Source organism: Triticum aestivum, chromosome 3B (assembly GCF_018294505.1).
Source record: "Triticum aestivum cultivar Chinese Spring chromosome 3B, IWGSC CS RefSeq v2.1, whole genome shotgun sequence".
NCBI lineage: Eukaryota > Viridiplantae > Streptophyta > Magnoliopsida > Poales > Poaceae > Triticum > Triticum aestivum.
The window spans coordinates 675,102,763-675,124,013 of NC_057801.1; positions in this window are offsets into that span (position 1 = coordinate 675,102,763).

Here is a 21,251-nt window from a genome sequence, read left to right on the forward strand (position 1 = left end):
TCTATGTGGTGTTTGCTTATTTTGATGAATCTATGAGTAGTATCAGAGGGTATGAACCATAGATAAGTTGGAGTACAGTAGATATTACACCAATATGAATTTATAATGAGTTCATTACAGTACCTGACTGGTGGTTTTATTTTCTTATACTAACGGAGCTTACGAGTTTTCTGTTGAGTTTTGTGTTGTGGAGTTTTCAAGTTTTGGGTAAAGACTCGATGGACCATGGAATAAGGAGTGGCAAGAGCCTAATCTTTAGGATTCCCAAGGCATCCCAAGGTAATATTCAAGGACAACCATGATCCTAAGCTTGGGGATGCCCCGGAAGGCATCCCCTCTTTCGTCTTCGTTCATCGGTAACTTTACTTGGAGCTATATTTTCATTCACCACATGATATGTGTTTTGCTAGGAGCGTCATTTTCTTTTGTTAGTATTTTCTTTCTGTTATTTAGAATAATGTTTTGCATCTATATTTTCAATAAAAATGTCAAGGATAGCCTTTACCGTGCTTATCTTGCTAGTATACATGTTGTTGTTTGAAAACAGAAAGTTTACCGCTATTGCAAAAATTCCCTAGAAAGTCAGAGAATGGTATAATGTTGAAACTTTTTACATATTGAGCTCTGATAATTTTACTACAGTGGTAGTTTTCTCTCATAATTTTTGGAGTTAGGAAAGTATGATGAATCTTGCATTCTTTACAGACTATACTGTTTTGGCAGATTGCTGTTATGTTTGCATTGTTTGCGTATGTTTGCTTGTTTAATTATTCTATTTGAGGATAGGAGTGTTAAATATGCAGAGACATTTAGTATGCAATGTTGAATAATAATTTTAGTGATTTGTTACAGTAGAAAATGATAAGGTTTTGCATTGGTTTATACTAACCTATCTCACGAGTTCTTGTTGAGTTTGGTGTGGATGAAGCTTTTCATAAAAAGAGAAACCATGATATGAGAGGAATTAAGGAGACACAAAAATTCAAGCTTTGGGATGCCCATGGCACCCCAAGATAATATTTCAAGAATTCTCAAGCATCTAAGCTTTGGGTTGCCCCGTAGGGATTCCACCTTTCTTCTTCAACAACTATTGGTTAGTATCGGTTGAGCCTAAATTTTTGCTTCTTCACATGAGTTGTTCTATCCTTGAAATGTCAGTCATTTTATTTTGTTTTGCTTGCTGAATACAATACCAAGATCTGAAATTCTTTAATGAGAGAGAGTCTTCACATAGTTACATAATTATTTAGCAACTCATTGATCTTCACTTATATCTTTTTGGAGTAGTTTGTCTTTTACTCATGTGCTTCACTTATATCCTATGAGTAAATGGTTTAATGAGTTGAATGTCATAAATATGAAATTATATATGTTTCATTTGCTTATCCCATGGGGAGTAATGACTTCACATCTAAGAAGTAGAGGTTGTAAATTTATTGAAGACTAGCAAGCATTGTATTGGTCATTTGAACAATTCATGAAAGAACATTGAAGGATGAGAGATTTCATATATAAATATACTATCCTAGACATCCTCCCTTTCCGCCGGCGGACGAGATGCGGCCGGATCAGTAACCAATGATTAGAGAGAGAGGCCATCGCCGCCTTGTGTGAGATACTCTGAAGAGAGACAAACCCAGGCAGGCAGGGTCCATTGTATATAGTGGAGCGGACTGCCTTTTTCTGCATTAAAAATCATTTTATATTCTGTGTACGTGCCATTGAGCGATATAACTTTATTTCAAAATAATGCGCCAACGCATCAAGTCGAACTTTGTTTCGTGCACGCATGATACACGACCTCCGTAGGTAAACAACCGCTACACGCGTTTAAATTAGCACGTGGGCTGCCATTTCATACAGAAATGAGCTCCACCGTGTACCCTCGCGGGTGTGGCTGGGCACGAAGCGTGAGTACATGCACCTACTCTCTTCATGTACGTACACCACCTACGTGGGGTTGTGTGAGAGAGATACAAACATAGAGAGATATAGTGTGTGGGTTCTTGAGTGTTTTTTTGGTGGGGGTGTCAATAAAAAATGTAACATATGCAATGTGTGTGAAATAGAGTCCTGGATATATCATATATATGGAGGGGGCGATCACAAGAAGAGAGTGGAGGTATCATCGGCTTGAGGTATCCATAGAATCAAAGAGAGGGATGATGATGATGATGATGTGTGTGTGTGTGTGTGTGTGTGTGTGCGGGATCGATAAAGAGTGCCATCGAATTTGTGTGTGCCCACGTCAAAGATATAGGGTGGCTGGCCTACTGGAACGTGAGAGGGGACATGTGCAGTTTGTCTCTGTGGCATGGATACCTACCTACAACTCTCGACTATCAGTGTGTGGTGGGGGGGGAGGCCTTATTAACTATAGAGGTACAATGGCTGGTATATGTGTGGAGGAGGAGAGAGGCCTACCTTATGTATTAAGGGAGATCGATCGGCATCCATGCATATGTGTAGGAGAGGAATAAGGTTGGGAGAGAGACAGAGCTGGAGTGTTGGAGGGGGTGGTACTGGAGTTGCTTCTAACAAATGGTGGGAGAGGCTTGCTAGACAAACGGAGGGCACGCCTGCAATATCAATAAGAGAGGGGATGGCTGCCTGTCTGTCCACGTGCGTGTGAGAGATGGATTAGGATGCATGCACGAATGATGAGGGGGGACGATATGGCTGTGGTAAGCAGACGTAACTACATAGGAAGATCAATCATCCTCTGTCAGAGAAAGGAGAGACATAACTTGTGAGGTACGTCGATCGATGGGTGGGGGGAAATAGTTAAAGTCGACCTAGGTATATGTAGGGAGATCGATCGACATACATGCATGTATGTGTTAGAAGCAAATAAGGCCCGGGGAGAAGGATAGAGAGAGAGAGGGATGCATCTAAGAGGTGGTGCGAGAGGCATACTATATCAAGGGGGAAGGAGTGTGCGAGTACGAGATCGATGAAAAGAGTGGTGGGAGTGAGGCATGGACGGTGAGAAGAGAAGAGGGAAAGCTTGTGTTTGTGGTAGGCACACCTGTCTAGAGAGGCACATCGATCGATTTGTGCCGTAAAGGAGCTTGGGGGCCTACACACCATGGGTGAACGGCCTAAAGTGAAAAGACGAATTTGCATGCACGAGAGAAAGTTAGCGCTAGCTACAAAGATAAGAGGATTGTGTGGGTGTAAAAGACGAATAGAGATCATATTTCATTATAAAAAGCAAATTCAGATATTTGAAGAATTTATAATAGTGTTTTAAACCGGTGCATGTGTGAATATATATAACGGTGATACACATGGTGTGGTTATGAACATGTTATACTACATATAATATATTTTATCTCTACTCTCATAAAAAACGGAGTTGTTGATGACGGTGTGCCTGCCATCCTGCAATATAGGCCGTCCGATTTATATCTGACGGATAGGAAGGAAAATATGGCAATTTTGAAAAAAGATACCCACACCCCTCTCCATATTTGCAAATAAGGCCTCCCCTTGATCATGTTGATGTTTCATGGAACGCATGGGCATCTTACTAGTACTACATATAATATATAGAACATTGATTATAATTTGGGCTATTGTGTGGCTTTTGTAGCTCAGGGCTAAATACTTGTCATAATGTAGGGGGCGGGGCACTATACTTTGTGTGATAAACACGGTGTACGTATGGAACATGGTTTAGATTATGAATATATAGTTAGTACATCAAATGTACTATTATTTGGAATCAACATCAAATGTATTCAAAAAATTGAATTCGAGTTCATATAGTACACATAGTTCATATCTATTTCTATAGTAATCATGTGGTGTGTTGTTAAGGTAATACACGAATGATGGTTGAAGTTGGCAACAATCATGATTGTAGATTCTTATTGAAATAGAGAAACAAATTCAAATTCAGTTCGAATTGCAGCGGTAGTATAAACATTTGGAATGCACTAAAATGTTGGTATGAGTAGGTTACATGCCTTATACAATTAGCGAAAACATTTAATTGGACATAACATGGATTCATACTCCCTCCTTCCATCTATATAAGGCCTAATGCGTTTTTAAGACCGCCTTTGACTATTGACAAGATTAATAGTACATGACATGTACAATGTGAAAACTATATCATTGAAAGCTCCTTTCACACACAAATTTAATGGTGTCCTTTGTGTAAGTTGCATGTCATATATTATTGCTCTAATATTTGGTCAAAGTTAGCCTCAAAAATGCATTAGGCCCTATATAGATGGAAGGAGGGAGTAGTTTTGAATAGCATTTGTATAGTAAAATGGGACAAGACTCTCTCTTTGTGTGGTGTGAATAGTTTTATTTTTTTCGTTTTTTTCCGTTGAGTGAAGTGCGAATTGATTTGGTACGTACTGTCGGTGTCAAAACCGGCGGATATCGGGTAGGTGGTCCTGAACTGTGCGTCTAAGGTCAATGGTAACAGGAGGCGGGGGACACGATGTTTACCCAGGTTCGGGCCCTCTTGATGGAGGTAATACCCTACTTCCTGCTTGATTGATCTTGATGAATATGAGTATTACAAGAGTTGACTGATATGTCTCCAACGTATCTATAATTTATGAAGCATTCATGCTATTTTATTATCTGTTTTGAATGATTATGGGCTTTATTATACACTTTTATATTACTTTTGGGACTAACCTATTAACCGGAGGCCCAGCCCATATTGCTGTTTTACTAGTAAACATGCCCGTGCATTGCAACGGGAAACATACTATCATACATTCCATATTCTTCATCTCTAGCGAACCTTTGTCATGATCCCCACTGGCCTCTCGTGAGAATGGTGGCATTTTAAACCTTGGTCGTGGTTCATGATTCTCCTCAGCTTTGCTTCTACATCAACGACCTCACGAAAAATGCCCCCATGTAATTGAACGATGAATTACATTTTCTAGTTTGAAAATTATATATATATATATATATATATATATATATGAGAAACTATTGACCAATCAAAACCGTGAACCAAATTTAAAATTAAACACCTCACTTGAATGAGAGAGCTCTTTCATAAATTGTTGCCCAAGTCGAATTTTGAAACCAATTCCAAAATCAACGTTCTTAATTGAATATAAGAGGCCTTACCCTAGGGAAGGAGGGGGGAGTAGATTTTATTTGTGACCACACAAATTACATATCCTATGGCCATCAAACTACATGCATAATGCCATGGAATGTAAAACACACAGCAGATAGAGGAGAGCGACAAACACATGAAACCACACCTTGTAAACTTTGCAGAAAAACCACGTCACATCTTTCTTACACCCTAACTAAACGAATGACCCCGACCTGAGAAAGCGGTAGCATCAGATATGGCATATACATGAATTAAGCATTTAGTGTTTTGCCAAAACAGTATAAACAAAGACTATCTGAACGTGCCCTTAAATTTGAAATAAATCATCAAAACAATAGTTGTGCTGAAGTAATAATTATATGCCATCTAGCTTTCGTTCTCAGTCGCATTGGCCCCACCATTGGAATTAGGAGAAACGTATTTTTTTTGAATCAAAAGCTATCGTGGCAATTCATCAACCAATTGACTCTCCATGTTTTTGAGAAAATTCATCCGAACGCAAAATTGACATCATGTTTCCTGATGTATGTCTACCCATTCAATCTCGACCTTAATATTGGTTATGTAGTTTGTAGAAATTGTTTTCTTATTGTAGCAGTATAAGTTGATTCTTTTTATCTTGTTTCAAAACCGTATTACTTCTCGTAGTGCACAAATATCAAACCCACATATATAAGTTGATCCGTTTTCATCTTTTTCATATTATTGTAGTCGCGCACATGCTTGTGGCATACAACTTCTGCTCTTCTTTGTATTGGAATCTTACCCACTGCTGCCCTTGTCAAAGTATTGGCATGCAGTATAGAGGTGCTCTTCCCTGTCCCTTTTGTTCATGTGCACCATTGTAGCAAGACGGTGACAAACTCCTCATAGTTAATCAATCCCAGACACTTCTCATATCGTCCATACTAAATTCTGACCAAAAACTCAAAGAACAGGTAAAATTGAAAACCGAAAGAAACTTGATCTGGGATAACAATTTTGCTAGAAAGCCAATTGCATGCTGAAAATATATTTTCACTGAACATACCCTAGTTGTTAATTATTCGGAAAAATATTGGAGGCCTTTTTCAATCGGACGAACGTCTAATCGACTCCTCGCAAGTGCCTCCTCGACGCTTCACAAAACATTATCAAAGTCATGCCTCGATCAGCGCGGCGTTCTTGCACGGACAGAGAGAGATGTGGATGGAGAATTCCCTGGATGGAAGCTAGACCAAATGAGTCGATGGACTTCCTGCGACAAATTGTTAGACACAACTCTGTGGCTCGACTGGAACTACGCAATCACCGAAGAGAACAACAATATGTTGATCATCTCACATCCTGAACTGCATGGTTGGAGGTTGTCTTCTAGGAAGATGTAACGCAGATTCAGAAAAACAATGATATTAGTATACGCTATACAAAGATCCTTTACAGGCGTTTCCTTGTAATTCTTCTTGAGGCACTCGTGCATAGCTGGAGGTTGTCTTCTAGGCGGAGAAGGTGCTCTGAAAAAGTTCAATGTTCTTTCATTAGTACAATGAAAATATACACTAAAAATTCCCTTTGTTGGTGTTCCTCTCAAGGAGATGCTCCCCTGCTGGTGTCGCCGGGGGCTGCACACGAGAAAAATAAATATGTCTGGGCCAGGGAAGGTGCTAACGGGTCACTACAATACATCACGAACTTGCAGGTGCAGGGTTTAAATTTCAAAGCCGAAGGAGAACATGCTCGTGATCTTGTTCATGAACCTTCAGAATTGAGGACGTGGGAGCGACTGGGATGTTGATACGTCTCCAACGTATCTATAATTTTTGATTGCTCCATGCTACTTTATCTACTGTTTTGGACTATATTGGGCTTTATTTTCCACTTTTATATTATTTTTGGGACTAACCTATTAACCGGAGGCCCAGCCCAGCGGTCGATGAGTGGAGTAATAGTAGTAGATGCAAAATCGTTTCGATCTACTTGTTTTGGACGTGATGCCTATATACATGATCATTTCCTAGATATACTCATAACTATGCTCAATTCTGTCAATTGCTCAACAGTAATTTGTTCACCCACCGTAGAATACTTATGCTCTTGAGAGAAGCCACTAGTGAAACCTATGTCCCCCGGGTCTATTCTCATCATATCAATCTCTATCACTTTATTTACTTGCTTTGTTTTTACTTTGCCTTTTACTTTTTACTTTGCATCTATCTATCAAAAATACCAGAAATATTATTTATCATCTCTACCAGACCTCACTATCATAAGTGACCGTGAAGGGATTGACAACCCCTAATCGCGTTGGTTGCGAGTTGCTATCGTTTTGTGTAGGTACGAGGGACTTGTGCGTGGTCTCCTACTGGATTGATACCTCGGTTCTCAAAAACTGAGGGAAATACTTACGCTACTTTGCTGCATCATCCTCTCCTCTTTGGGGAAAACCAACGCAGTGCTCAAGAGGTAGCAAGAATAATTTCTGGCGCCGTTGCCGGGGAGGCTCACGCAAGCAAGTCAACCATACCAAGTACCCATCACAATCCCTATCTCTCGCATTACATTATTTGCCATTTGCCTCTCGTTTTCCTCTCCCCCACTTCACCCTTGCCGTTTTATTCGCCCCTCTTCCGTTCGATCTTGTGTCCCCATGTACCTTCTTTTTTGCTTGCATCTTCGCTTGCTAAAAGTTTATGGATCCTCATCCACTTGCTAATCTCTTTAAGAGATCCAATTATGTTGAACCTATTGCTAGTGAGTTGAGTGCACTAGATTATCTTTATGTGGTTTTGCTTGAAATTCGTGAATCTAAAAATTATGATGAAGAAATTTATGAAGAGATGCACGATAACTCCTTGAATAAAAAGCATGATTGCAATGATTTTCCTATAAATTCTCTTGATGTCAATTGTGCTAATAATATGCAAAACCCTAAGCTTGGGAATGCTACTTTTGCTATGTCTACTACTTGTTTCAATGATCATGATTGGGGTGATTCTTCTTACAACCTTGAAAATTTATTTAAGCCCCATGATGAATATGAGATTGATAATAATGTTTGCAATAATATTGAAAGTTGGTTTGGAAGAGTGCCAACTTTGGATCCCACATTTTTGGAGTATGTTCAATCTTATGATATTTTTGATAAAAGTGGGTTCGGAAAGGTCATGACTCTAGCTAATGTTAATCCCACTATCTTGGAAGAGTGTCAACTTTGCATGCATGTGGATCGTGTTGAGAATATGTTATGTGATAGCTATTTTGTTGAATTTGCTTATGATCCTACATGTAATTATTATGATAGAGGAAAATATGGTTGTAGAAATTTTCATGTTACTAAATTACCTCTCGTCATGTTGAGATTGCTATCATCTCTTTCTTATTCCTTGCATATGCTAGTTTTTGTTTGCCTTGCAAATTTGTTTGCTTATAATATGCCTATGCATAGGAAGTATGTTAGACTTATACGTCTTTGTCACGTGTTTCATGATGCTCTCTTTGCGCTTCAATTCTTGTCTTTCTTGTGAGCATAATTAAAATTATCAATGCCTAGCTAGGGGCGTTAAACGATAGCGCTTGTTGGGAGGCAACCCAATTTTATTTTGTTTTTTTGTTTTTTCTTCTGTTTAGAAATAAATAATCCATCTACCTTATGTTTGGATGTGGTTTTATGTTTTAATTAGTGTTTGTGCCAAGTAGAACCTATAGGATAACCTATGATGATAGTTGATTTGATTCTGCTGAAAAACAGAAACTTTGCGCGCACGAATTTAGTTATGATAAATCACAGAAATGTTATTTTGCCTTTATTCTTTTTGCTGCTGTTCAATAAACAAAGTTTCCAGGACTTCCTATTTTGGTAGAATTTTTAGAGTTCCAGAAGTTTGCGTTAGTTACAGATTGCTACAGACTGTTCTGTTTTTGACAGATTCTGTTTTTCGTGTGTTGTTTGCTTATTTCAATGCATCTATGACTAGTAATTCAGTCTATGAACCATAGGGAAGTCGGAATACAGTAGGTTTAACACCAATATAAATAAAGAATGAGTTCATTACAGTACCTTGAAGTAGTCTTTTGTTTTCTTTCTCTAACGGAGCTCACGAGATTTCTGTTGAGTTTTGTGTTGTGAAGTTTTCAAGTTTTGGGTGAATTCTTTTGATGGATTATGGAACAAGGAGTGGCAAGAGCCTAAGCTTGGGGATGCCCATGGCACCCCCAAGATAATACAAGGACACCAAAAAGTCAAAACTTGGGGATGCCCCGGAAGGCATCCCCTCTTTCGTCCACTTCCATCGTAATTTACTTGGAGCTATATTTTTATTCACCACATGATATGTGTTTTGCTTGGAGCGTCTTGTCTTATTTGTGTCTTTGCTTGTTAGTTTACCACAATCATCCTTGCTGTACACATCTTTTGAGAGAGCCATACATGATTTGGAATTTGTTAGAATACTCTATGTGCTTCACTTATATCTTTTGAGCTTGATAGTTTTGCTCATAGTGCTTCACTTATATCTTTTGAGCGTGATAATTTTTGCTCTAGTGCTTCACTTATATCTTTTAGAGCATGGTGGTGGCTTTGTTTTAAAGAAACTATTGATCTCTCATGCTTCACTTAGATTATTTGAGAGTCGTTAAATAGCATGGTAATTTGCTTAATGTTAATATACTTGGTGTTCAAGATATGTGAACCTTTCTTTTGAGTGCGTTGAATAGTAAGATAAGTTTGATGCTTGATAATTGTTTTGAGATATGGAGGTGATAATATCAAAGTCATCTAGTTGGGTGATTATGAATTTGAGAAATACTTGTGTTAAAGTTTGCAAGTCCCGTAGCATGCACGTATGGTTAAAGTTGTGTAACAAATTTGAAACATGAAGTGTACCTGGCTTGTGCATCCTTATGAGTGGCGGTCGGGGACGAGCGATGGTCTTTTCCTACCAATCTATCCCCCTAGGAGCATGCGCGTAGTACTTGATTTTTTATGACTTCTAAATTTTTGCAATAAGTATATGAGTTCTTTTGACTAAATGTTGAGTCCATGGATTATATGCACTCTCACCTTTCCGCCTTTGCTAGCCTCTTCGGTACCGTGCATTGCCCTTTCTCACCTTGAGAGTTGGTGCAAACTTCGCGGGTGCATCCAGACCCTGTGATACGATACGCTCTATCACCCATAAACCTCCTTATATCTTCCTCAAAACAGCCACCATACCTACCTATCATGGCATTTCCATAGCCATTCCGAGATATATTGCCATGCAACTTCCATCATCATCATCATGACATACATTACTTTTGTCATATTGCCGTTGCATGATCATGTAGTTGACATCGTATTTGTGGCAAAGCCACCATGCATTATGATCATGTAGTTGACATCGTATTTGTGGCAAAGCCACCATGCATTATTTTCCATACATGTCACTCTTGATTCATTGCACCATCCCGATACACCACCGGAGGCATTCATATAGAGTCATATCTTGTTCTAAGTTTCGAGTTGTAATCCTTATGTTGTAATCAATATAAGTGTGATGATCATTATTATTAGAGCATTGGCCAAATAAAAAAAGAAGAGAAAGGCCAAAAAAAGAAAGACCCAAAAAAAGGGCAATGCTACTATCTCTTTTTCCACCTTGTGCTTCAAAGTAGCACCTTGTTCTTCATGTAGTGATTCTCATATATTGTGCTTCAAAGTAGCACCTTGTTCCTCATGTAGTGAGTCTCATAAGTTGTATTTTTTATACTAGTGGGAATTTTTCATTATAGAACATGGCTTGTATATTCCTACGATGGGCTTCCTCAAATGCCCTAAGTCTTCATGAGCAAGCAAGTTGGATGCACACCCACTAGTTTTCTTTTGTTGAGCATTCATAGCTCTAGTGCATCCTTGCATGGCAATCCCTCATGTTGACATCAATTGATGGGCATCTCCATAGCCCGTTGATTAGCCTCGTTAACGTGAGACTTTCTCCTTTTTTTGTCTTCTCCACACAATCCCCATCATCATATTCTATTCCATCCATAGTGCTATATCCATGGCTCACGCTCATGTATTGCGTGAAGGTTGAAAAAGTTTGAGATTATTTAAGTATGAAACAATTGCTTAGCTTGTCATCGGGGGTATAGAAGTTGGGAACATCTTTGTGTGACGAAAATGAAGCATAGCCTAACTATATGATTTTGTAGGGATGAACTTTCTTTTCCCATGTTATTTTGAGAAGACATGATTGCTTTGATTAGTATGCTTGAAGTATTATTATTTTTGTGTCAATATGAACTTTTGTCTTTAATCTTTCGGATCTGAATATTCATATCACAATTAAGAAGATTTACATTGAAATTATGCCAAAGTATCACTCCGCATCAAAAATTCTTTTTTTATCATTTACATACTCGAGGACGAGCAGGAATTAAGCTTGGGGATGCCTGATACGTCTCCAATGTATCTATAATTTTTGATCGCTCCATGCTACTTTATCTACTGTTTTGGACTATATTGGGCTTTATTTTCCACTTTTATATTATTTTTGGGACTAACCAATTAACCGGAGGCCCAGCCCAGAATTGCTGTTTTTTGCCTTTTTCAGTGTTTCAAAGAAACATAATATCAAACGGAGTCCAAACGGAATGAAACCTTCGGGAACGTGATTTTCTCATCAGATAAGATCCATGAGGCTTGGACCCTCCATCAAGAAATCCACGAGGCGGTCACGAGGGTGGAGGGCGCGCCCCCTGGGCGCGCCCCCTACCTCGTGGGCCCCTCGAAGCTCCACCGACGTACTCCTTCCTCCTATATATACCTACATATCCCCAAACGATCAGAACAGGAACCAAAAACCTAATTCCACCGCCACAACCTTTTGTATCCACGAGATCCCATCTTGGGGCCTGTTCCGGAGCTCCACCGGAGGGGGCATCCACCATGGAGGGCTTCTACATCAAGACCATAGCTCCTCCGATGAAGTGTGAGTAGTTTACTTCAGACCTTCGGGTCCATAGCTAGTAGCTAGATGGCTTCTTCTCTCTTTTTTGATCTTAATACAAAGTTCTCCCCCTCTCTCGTGCAGATCTATTCGATGTAATCTTCTTTTTGCGGTGTGTTTGTTGAGACCGATGAATTGTGGGTTTATGATCCAGTATTATCTATGGAAAATATTTGATTCTTCTCTGAATTCTTTTATGTATGATTGAGTTATCTTTGCAAGTCTCTTCGAATTATCCTTTTTGGTTTGGCCAACTAGATTGGTAGTTCTTGCAATGGGAGAAGTGCTTAGCTTTGGGTTCAATCTTGCGGTGTCCTTACCCAGTGACAGAAAGGGTTGCAAGGCAGGTATTGTATTTTTGCCATCGAGGATAACAAGATGGGGTTTTTGTCATATTGCATGAATTTATCCCTCTACATCATGTCATCTTGCTTAAGGCGTTACTCTGTTTTTACTTAATACTCTAGATGCATGCTGGATAGCGGTCGATGGGTGGAGTAATAGTAGTAGATGCAGAATCATTTCGATCTACTTGTTTTGGACGTGATGCCTATATACATGATCATTGCCTAGATATACTCATAACTATGCTCAATTCTGTCAATTGGTCAACAGTAATTTGTTCACCCACCGTAGAATACTTATGCTCTTGAGAGAAGCCACTAGTGAAACCGATGGCCCCCGGGTCTATTCTCATCACACCAATCTCTATCACTTTATTTACTTGCTTTGTTTTTCCTTTACCTTTTACTTTTTACTTTGCATCTATCTATCAAAAATACCAAAAATATTATTTATCATCTCTACCAGATCTCACTATCGTAAGTGATCGTGAAGGGATTGACAACCCCTAATCGCGTTGGTTGCGAGTTGCTATCGTTTTGTGTAGGTACGAGGGACTTGTGCGTGGTCTCCTACTGGATTGATACCTTGGTTCTCGAAAACTGAGGGAAATACTTACACTACTTTGCTGCATCATCCTCTCCTCTTCGGGGAAAACCAATGCAATGCTCAAGAGGTAGCAGATGTCCGGCCAGAAGAACAGCAATAAAATCCGAAGGAGAACATGCTCGTGATCTTGTTCATCAACCTTGAGAATCGAGGACGTGGGGCGACTGCGATCTCCGACGAGAAGAACAGTAATCAAAGAAGAAGGAGAACATGCTCGTGATCTTGTTCATCAACCTTGTGAATTGAGGACGTGGGGGAGACTGGGATGTCCGGCCAAAAGAACAACAACATGCGGCTAATCCTAGAGCATGGTGTGAACCGATCAACTTCTTATCAACACCCGGACTGAGGATGAAGACGTCGATGCTGTACACGCCAAAAGTTTTTATCCCCTTGCCTACAACTTCGAGAGGAGTCGGGACTCGGGAGCCGGCAGCAAAAACTGGGAGGACGGCGTCGATCCCAGATAGATGGGAGGTCGAAAGTAGTGATCCCCTTGTACGACCTCAAGCGGCTGCGGCTCAGTACTACTACGCTCGTCGCCGTCAGAGATCGTTGTTGTTGAGATTGCCGTTTAACTTATTCTATCGCCGTCGTTGCCTCGGTTAGGTAGCAACGACGCCGCTAGGTCTATGGTTTCTTCCATCTCCCACTCATCGACAATGAAGAAACCAGCCATCCATGAAAGTCCTCTTCAAAGAGAAACCCGCTGCCACTACTTCTGCAAACGCTACGGAAGCAGCAGAGGTCGATCATGCCATCACTCGTCGCCCACATCGGCAGTGGGCTAGGTCGGCGTCGAAGGAGCCTCTCTATTATCCGTAGAAGACGCCCTAGTAACACATCTCTCCCACCCTCGATAGAATGGGCACGGCGGACGTTGCTTGGCCGAGATTCAGTCTAGGGCTCCTTCCTCCACTCGTGGTTTGTTCCTCTCCTCTGATGCCCGGCCTAGTTGTCGCCTCACCTGGGCCTACAACAATATTTGTTTGATTCTGCTGCGCTATTAACAGGAGACGGGACTTGCATGGACATGAAACGTTATAGATTGGAATTAGAAATTATGACCCCTAAAAAAGGAATTAGAATTATGGGGGATATCAAAACGGATATGAAAACACGGGATGTTTATGTTTTCCCGTCGCCGCGTTCGTTTTCTTCCTTTTTGGATCGGGATGGAATTTTTTTTTCCAGACGGTGAGTCAGACAAAAATGGAAGCAGCCCAGCCGTACGTACAAGCCACGATTGTAGTAGCTATTTTGGATGAATAGTACCACCTCGGATGTAGAAAATAATATAGGTGAAAAAGACGGAAAGCGTAAATTTACGGGAAGAAGCGTATTGTGACGGTGAACCCGGAGACTCAATCCGTGCTTTATTATTAGGGAGAGATTGCCTATTTCAGTATTTCGAAGAAAAGGAATAACAAACGGAGTCCAAACGGAATGAAACCTTCGCGAGCATGATTTTTGGAAAGGATATGATCCGGGAGACTTGGAGTTCAAGCCAGGGAAGGTTCGAGGAAGCCAGGAGATAGGAGGGCGCGCCCCCTGTCTCCTGGGCCCCTCGAGGCTCCCCCGACCGACTTCTTTCCCCTATATAAGTCCACGTACCCTAGAAACATTGAAACAGAAGATAGATTGGGAGTTCTGCCACTGCAAGCCTCTCTAGCCACCAGAAACCTCTCGGGAGCCCGTTCCGGCACCCTGCCGGAGGGGGGGATCCCTCACCGGTGGCCATCTTCATCATCACGGCGCTCTCCATGACGAGTAGGGAGTAGTTCACCCTCGGGGCTGAGGGTATGTACTAGTAGCTATGTGTTTGATCTCTCTCTCTCTCTCTCTCTCTCTCTCGTGTTCTCTCTATGGCACGATCTTTATGTATCGCGAGCTTTGCTATTATAGTTGGATCTTATGATGTTTCTCCCCCCTCTACTCTCTTGTGATGAACTGAGTTTTCCTCTTAAAGTTATCTTCTCGGATTGAGTCTTTAATGATTTGAGAACACTTGATGTATGTCTTGCCATGTTTATATGTGGTGACAATGGGATATCACGTGCCACTTGATGTATGTTTTGGTGATCAACTTGCGGATTCCGCCCATGAACCTATGCATAGGGGTTGGCACACGTTTTCGTCTTGACTCTCCGGTAGAAACTTTGGGGCACTCTTTGAAGTACTTTGTGTTAGTTGAATAGATGAATCTGAGATTGTGTGATGCATATCGTATACTCATGCCCATGGATACTTCAGGTGACAATGGAGTATCTAGGTGACATTAGGGTTTTGGTTGATTTGTGTCTTAAGGTGTTATTCTAGTACGAACTCTTGAATAGATTGATCTGAAAGAATAACTTTGAGGTGGTTTCCTACCCTACCATAATCTCTTTGTTTGTTCTCCGATATTGGTGGCTTTGGAGTGACTCTTTGTTGCATGTTGAGGGATAGTTATATGATCCAATTATGTTATTATTGTTGAGAGAACTTGCACTAGTGAAAGTATGAACCCTATGCCTTGTTTCCTATCATTGCAATACCGTTTACGCTCACTTTTATCATTAGTTACCTTGCTGTTTTATAATTTCAGATTACAAAAACCTATATCTACCAATCCGTATTGCACTTGTATCACCATCTCTTCGCCGAACTAGTGCACCTATATAATTTGCCATTGTATTGGGTTTGTTGGGGACACAACAGACTCTTTGTTATTTGGTTGCAGGGTTGCTTGAGAGAGACCATCTTCATCCTACGCCTCCCACGGATTGATAAACCTTAGGTCATCCACTTGAGGGAAATTTGCTACTGTCCTACAAACCTCTGCACTTGGAGTCCCAACAACGTCTACAATAAGAAGGTTGTGTTGTAGACATCAAGCTCTTTTCTGGCGCTATTGCCGGGGAGGTGAGTGCTTGAAGGTATATCTTTAGATCTTGCAATCGAATCTTTTTGTTTCTTGTTTTATCACTAGTTTAGTTTATAAAAGAAAACTACAAAAAATGGAATTAAGTTTGCCTCATACGCTTCATCTTTTTAATATCTTTCGTGAGAATGATGGAAAGGAAAATTGTGCTCAAGTGCTAGAAGAAGAATGCATTAAAATGTTTGGTAATAAATTGTATGATGAGCATGATTGCAATGTTGTTAGTATGAATTCTTTGAATATCCATGATGCTAATGATATGCAAAGACACAAGCTTGGGGAAGCTATGTTTGATGAAGATGATATGTTTAGTCCCCCAAGTTTTGATGAGCAAATTTATTATGATGATAGCATGCCTCCTATTTATGATGGTTATATTGATGAAAGTGGGTTTGGAAGAGTGTCAACTTTAGGAATTAGTGATCTCACTATTTTAGAGGATGTTGAATTTTATTGTGATGAATATGTAAGTGGATTTGGAGGAGTGTCAACTTTATTTAGTAATTCCACTATCTTGGGAGAGGTTTCAATCGATTATGATGAGAACGAAGTTGCTAATTATGATGATTATTGTGATGAAACTTATGCTATAGAAAGTAGTGATGATTATATTTATAAAACTTATCATGATTATGATTATCCTTTTTCTGTACATTACTCTTTTAATGTGGAACCAATTTTTAGTGTTCAAGTCTCTTATGATACTCCCACTATTCCGAATGAGAAGAATTTTGCTTATGTGGAGAATAGTAAATTTTCTATGCTTGTAGATCATGAAAATAATGCTTTAGGTGCTGATTATATTGTTGAATTCATTCATGATGCTACTGAACATTATTATGAGTGAGGAACATATGCTTGTAGGAGTTGCAATAATGTCAAGTTTCCTCTCTGTGTGCTTAAAATCTTGAAGTTATGCTTGTTTTGCCTTCCTATGCTAGTTGATTATTGTTCCCATAAGTTGTTTGCTCACAAAATCCCTATGCATAGGAAGTGGGTTAGACTTAAATATTCTAGTCATATGCTTCATGATGCTCCCATTATGTTTCAATTCTTATCTTTTATGTGAGCATCATTGCCATCTTCATGCCTAGCTAGAAAGGCATTAAAGAAAAGAGCTTGTTGGGAGACAACCAAATATTTACCCTTACTATTTTTATGTGTCCACATGATTATGATACTGTAGTAATCATGTTTTATAGCTTTTGTTTCAATAAAGTGCCAAGTAAGACCTTTAGGATGGCTTTTGGTGATAGTTGTGTTGACCCTGCTGAAAATCAGAAACTTTTGCACCCAGTAAATTAGTTTTGTTAATTCACCGAAACGTGATTTTGAGCTGATTCTTTTTGCTATGGATTGATCCTCAAATTTCTTAGGATTTCCTAAGTTTTTAGGATTTTTGGAGTTCCAGAAGTATACGTTTGATACAGATTACTACAAATTGTTCTGTTTTTGACAGATTCTGTTTTCTATGTGGTGTTTGCTTATTTTGATGAATCTATGAGTAGTATCAGAGGGTATGAACCATAGATAAGTTGGAGTACAGTAGATATTACACCAATATGAATTTATAATGAGTTCATTACAGTACCTGACTGGTGGTTTTATTTTCTTATACTAACGGAGCTTACGAGTTTTCTGTTGAGTTTTGTGTTGTGGAGTTTTCAAGTTTTGGGTAAAGACTCGATGGACCATGGAATAAGGAGTGGCAAGAGCCTAATCTTGAGGATTCCCAAGGCATCCCAAGGTAATATTCAAGGACAACCATGATCCTAAGCTTGGGGATGCCCCGGAAGGCATCCCCTCTTTCGTCTTCGTTCATCGGTAACTTTACTTGGAGCTATATTTTCATTCACCACATGATATGTGTTTTGCTAGGAGCGTCATTTTCTTTTGTTAGTATTTTCTTTCTGTTATTTAGAATAATGTTTTGCATCTATATTTTCAATAAAAATGTCAAGGATAGCCTTTACCGTGCTTATCTTGCTAGTATACATGTTGTTGTTTCAAAACAGAAAGTTTACCGCTATTGCAAAAATTCCCTAGAAAGTCAGAGAATGGTATAATGTTGAAACTTTTTACATATTGAGCTCTGATAATTTTACTACAGTGGTAGTTTTCTCTCATAATTTTTGGAGTTAGGAAAGTATGATGAATCTTGCATTCTTTACAGACTATACTGTTTTGGCAGATTGCTGTTATGTTTGCATTGTTTGCGTATGTTTGCTTGTTTAATTATTCTATTTGAGGATAGGAGTGTTAAATATGCAGAGACATTTAGTATGCAATGTTGAATAATAATTTTAGTGATTTGTTACAGTAGAAAATGATAAGGTTTTGCATTGGTTTATACTAACCTATCTCACGAGTTCTTGTTGAGTTTGGTGTGGATGAAGCTTTTCATAAAAAGAGAAACCATGATATGAGAGGAATTAAGGAGACACAAAAATTCAAGCTTTGGGATGCCCATGGCACCCCAAGATAATATTTCAAGAAGTCTCAAGCATCTAAGCTTGGGGATGCCCCGTAGGCATCCCACCTTTCTTCTTCAACAACTATCGGTTAGTATCGGTTGAGCCTAAATTTTTGCTTCTTCACATGAGTTGTTCTATCCTTGAAATGTCAGTCATTTTATTTTGTTTTGCTTGCTGAATACAATACCAAGATCTGAAATTCTTTAATGAGAGAGAGTCTTCACATAGTTACATAATTATTTAGCAACTCATTGATCTTCACTTATATCTTTTTGGAGTAGTTTGTCTTTTACTCGTGTGCTTCACTTATATCCTATGAGTAAATGGTTTAATGAGTTGAATGTCATAAATATGAAATTATATATGTTTCATTTGCTTATCCCATGGGGAGTAATGACTTCACATCTAAGAAGTAGAGGTTGTAAATTTATTGAAGACTAGCAAGCATTGTATTGGTCATTTGAACAATTCATGAAAGAACATTGAAGGATGAGAGATTTCATATATAAATATACTATCCTAGACATCTTTTATAATTGTGAGCACTCATTAAGTATGACATGCTAAAGAGTTGATGTTGGACAAGGAATACAACGTAATGGGTTATGTTTTCTCACATCTTAGTTAAAGTATATTGTCATGGATCATTCGAACATGTTGAGCTTGCCTTTCCCCCTCATGCTAGCCAAATTCCTTGCACCAAGTAGAGATACTACTTGTGCTTCCAAATATCCTTAAACCCAGTTTTGCCATGAGAGTCCACCATACCTACCTATGGATTGAGTAAGATCCTTCAAGTAAGTTGTCATCGGTGCAAGCAATAAAAATTGCTCTCTATATATGTATGATTTATTAGTGTGGAGAAAATAAGCTTTATACGATCTTGTTATGGAAGCAATAAAAGCGACGGACTGCATAATAAAGGTCCATATACAAGTGGCAATATAAAGTGACGTTCTTTTGCATTAAGATTTTGTGCATCCAACCATAAAAGCGCATGATAACCTCTGCTTCCCTCTGCGAATGGCCTATCTTTTACTTTATGTCTTTTATTTTATGCAAGAGTCAAGGTGATCTTCACCTTTCCCTTTTTTATTTTATCCTTTGGCAAGCACCTCGTGTTGGAAAGATCTTGATATATATATATATATATATATATATATATATATATATATATATCCAATTGGATGTAAGTTAACATGAACTATTATTATTGACATCACCCAAAGGTGAATACGTTGGGAGGCAACACTATAAGCCCCTATCTTTCTCAATGTCCGATTAAAACTCCATAACCATTAGTATTGCATGAGTGTTAGTAATTGTAGAAGACTATATGATAGTTGAGTATGTGGAGTTTGCTAAATCAAAGCTCTGACATAGACACTTCCTGAAAATAAGATGAATTGTAATTGTTTGATGACTGAGAACATAGTTTGCTAGTTTTCAAGAAAGTTTATGGTCTATGCTTTAACATGTGAATTGCTTGTTACTTGATCTTGAGAAGTTTTATGAGATGAACTACTGTTATGACATATAATCATGCTAGAAAAGGTGATTAAAATTATCATTGATCAAACTTGTGCACCTGCTAGCATTCACACTTCATAAATTCTTTCTTTATCATTTACCTACTCGAGGACGAGTAGGAATTAAGCTTGGGGATGCTGATACGTCTCCAACATATGTATAATTTATGAAGCATTCATGCTATTTTATTATCTGTTTTGAATGATTACGGGCTTTATTATACACTTTTATATTACTTTTGGACTAAGCTATTAACCGGAGGCCCAGCCCATATTGATGTTTTATTGCATGTTTCAGTATTTTGAAGAAAAGGAATATCAAACGGAGTCCAAACGGAATGAAACCTTCGGGAGCGTGATTTTTGGAAAGGATATGATCTGGGAAAGTTGGAGTTCAAGCCAGGGAAGGTTCAAGGAAGCCAAGAGATAGGAGGGCGCGCCCACCCCCCTAGGTGCGCCCCTGTCTCTTGGGCCCCTCGAGGCTCCCTCGACCGACTTCTTTCGCCTATATAAGTCCGCATACCCTAAAAATATCGAAGCAGAAGATAGATTGGGAGTTCCGGCGCCGCAAGCCTCTATAGCCACCAAAAACATCTCGGGAGCCCGTTCCGGCACCCTGCCGGAGGGGGGGATCCCTCACCGGTGGCCATCTTCATCATCCCGGTGCTCTCCATGACGAGGAGGGAGTTGTTCACCCTCGGGGCTGAGGGTATGTACTAGTAGCTATGTGTTTGATCTCTCTCTCTCTCTCTCTCTCTCTCTCTCTCTCTCGTGTTCTCTTTATTGCACGATCTTGATGTATCGTGAGCTTTGCTATTATAGTTGGATCTTATGATGTTTCTCCCCCCTCTACTCTCTTGTGATGAATTGAGTGTTCCTCTTGAAGTTATCTTATCGGATTGAGTCTTTAATGATTTGAGAACACTTGATGTATGTCTTGCCGTGTTTATCTGTGGTGACAATGGGATATCACGTGCCACTTGATGTATGTTTTGGTGATCAACTTGTGGGTTCCGCCCATGAACCTATGCATAGGGGTTGGCACATGTTTTCGTCTTGACTCTCCAGTACAAACTTTGGGGCACTCTTTGATGTACTTTGTGTTGGTTCAATAGATGAATCTTAGATTGTGTGATGCATATCGTATAATCATGCCGACGGATACTCGAGGTGACAATGGAGTATCTAGGTGACATTAGGGTTTTGGTTGATTTGTGTCTTAAGGTGTTATTCTAGTATGATCTCTTGAATAGATTGATCCGAAAGAATAACTTTGAGGTGGTTTCGTACCCTACCATAATCTCT